The sequence below is a fragment of the Lissotriton vulgaris genome, unplaced genomic scaffold, assembly GCF_964263255.1.
Source record: "Lissotriton vulgaris unplaced genomic scaffold, aLisVul1.2 SCAFFOLD_1554, whole genome shotgun sequence".
NCBI classification, from domain to species: domain Eukaryota; kingdom Metazoa; phylum Chordata; class Amphibia; order Caudata; family Salamandridae; genus Lissotriton; species Lissotriton vulgaris.
The window spans coordinates 323009-325892 of NW_028245966.1; positions in this window are offsets into that span (position 1 = coordinate 323009).

A 2884-nucleotide genomic window follows, 5' to 3' on the forward strand; every position below is an offset into this window, starting at 1 on the left:
TATTGCTTCCAACTTCGGCCCCAGTACTGCCCCTCTTTGGGCCAGCACTCCGTTGCTGGATACGGCTTGCTCAGGCCGGTGGCTCAGCTCCTCCAGGGCTGCCAGTCCGGGCCGCTGTTGTTTCACTCCGAGGGCCCAATGACTTGGTCCTCCTTCTGGCGGTCTCCATGAACATGAGACCTGCCTTCGGCACTATGGAGACTTACTTCGGCTTCGGCGCACACAGGACCCAGGCACTCCTCACCAGTGCCTCAGGTTGCACCTCGACTTGCACTCTGCACATCCGGGACTCGCCTCTTCTCTGGTGCCTGCGATGACCCGGCACTCTTCACCAACGACCCTGCTTGCACCTTGACACGCACCCTGCGTATCCGAGTCACGCCTCTTCTCCCGGTGCACACGATTTCCAGGCACTCTTCACCAACGCCCTGTTGAAATGATGAGCTGCCTGATAACATTGTGCTCTGCAGGTAGCCTTGAAAATAATGAGTTAGCAAGATTGCAGTTGGAAAGAGCCAGTGTCTTAAGTATTGTATGAAACCTGATTTTTTGTAAATTAGCAGCAGCATGTAGAACTCGCTGAAGTTGCCCCTCCCCCACCAACTTTCCCTGCGCGCCTGATATGTATTCCGGTATTGCTACAGTGCCTGGAAAGATAAGCACGGTAATGCATCGCGGGTACCGCTTTAAACACACTGGAATCTGTTCAAAGCCATGTGTGGGCAGCAGACCAAATGCTTCGTTGATCATTACCAAAGCAGACATCTTACAATTCAACATATTACTGATAGTGCAACTGGGATTCTTAAAATTGATGTAATATTGTCACATTTCAAATTAAAACACTTTTCTATCAAGAAAAAATATTTCCCTAAACTTTTTGGTTGATGGATGACAGCAAAACTTGTTATTCGTTTTTTGTCTGCTGGGTTCAAATATCTAGTTGTTATTTTCAAAATTTTGTATTTAAACCTTATTCCTTTTTGTTAGCAGTTCAGTGGATTACTAACCCTGCTGCAAACATCATTGTTTGAACTCTACAATTGGGCTCCCTCTCCACATGGCATTCAGGACCAGCATTAACACCTCACCACTTTTAAATATCACCATTCACCACTGTAGAAGAGTCTATTAGATATTCAACTCCCGCCGCTAATACTATAGCTAATGCTAAGTAAAGGGCGTCTTCTTCAACCATCATTGTTCATAACAACTTAGTCTCTTTCAACAGTACAGTGTTCAGCCTTGCAGCAAGTGTATTGTTAATAAGTAAGGAATATATAACTTACCACTGCTGCTGGCTCAACCCTTGCAGCTGCCCCATCTGATGCTCCCTCCTTACTGGCGTTGCCTTCTCCACTGGTCCCAGCACTGGTAGTAGGTTCACCTAAGAAAAACATTGCACATTTTTTAGATGCCATTTACGGCTCCCCCTATTTTTTTTCACTAGCAAGATTACAAATAAAATACATACATACACTACACACATTACTAGTGCAAATTGGGTACATGAGTAGAGTAGACAGAATGTCCTATCCTATCAAAAACAATAGGATATCTGAGTGGACATTTTGTTGGTGGCAATTTTCTCAAGAAGAGGACAATCTAAAGGACTTAGTGGCTAGAGCTATTGGTGAATCTGAACTTTAAAAAATTTTTAAAAGAAAAAGAGTGGCCAACTGGGCGGACAATCTCACATGAGGTCTCTCGAGTCCTCTCTCTTGTTGGAATATATAATTGTACCCTCCTCCTCCAAATACTTCCTTCCAGCCATAGTGCACCGTATTCCGTTGTTCACAATCACCTACTGCTAATAATAATAGTACTATGCCTAGAGACTAGGGAAAGTAAAAATACACCACTTTGGGGTGTTCAATGTGACCATCAGTGTATTTACTTATTGAGCATAAGAAAGAAAGTAAAAGAAAGCCTTCTAATCTCAACAAACATATGTAGAATACCACAGTTGGGAATGCAATCTGCACAGCAGAGTAGTAGTGCTAGTAGTAGTAAAGGACACATGTGAAGGGGAGAGGGAAATCTGACTGAAAAAACAGAATACATTATAAAGCAAGCTACAGAAAGACCAATATTACAGAGTCAGAGGCAGTTAGTTTGATGTAAAAAAAACCTAGAAATATAAATAACTAGGTTGGTAGGTAATGCAGGGATAACAAGAATTTAGAAACAGATAGAAGATTTTGTAAAAACTAGAATTAGGAAACCAGTGAGTCAATTGGCTGTGGGTGGCTAGACCCCAGAGTAGCAAAACACGGCCCAGCACACCCTCGCCCACTGGCGGTGATGCTCCTGGATCCCCTACCCAGAACCAGGCCTGCCACCTGTTGCCAAGGTTAAGGGGAGGGAGAGCAGCACAAAACAAACAGTGCAGTCTCGGAGAATAATGCCCGGGGCTGCACCCCTTCCGGCCGACGCCTTCCGCAAGGAAGGCTACCCCTGGTCGCACTCTGCCTCATCTTACTCTTAGCCATTGTTCTGGGTGGCTGAAAAGAAAATATAGACTTAAAAAATAAGGTCAGGAGAAGAAGTAGGGAACTAAAATTTAGTTAAAAAGAAGTAATAGAAAAACAGTACAATAACGCAGTAAAAGTAGAAAACCCCCACGAAATATGCCCTTAGGAAGAGAGAGGGATAGACAATAAATAAAAACGATCAGAAAAAAGGTGTTAGGAACAATGGATTCAAAAGATTTAGGGAGGATTCAAAACAGGCCCTAGAACCATAATAAAGAGTAAAAAAACAAGATGGCCGCGCCCATTGGCGACCACATGGTGAAGTTTGTGCAATATTTCCCCCAAACACGCAATCCGCGTTGCCAAACATCAGAAACATCTTGCGAGCATGCGCAAGCATGCGGAACAAG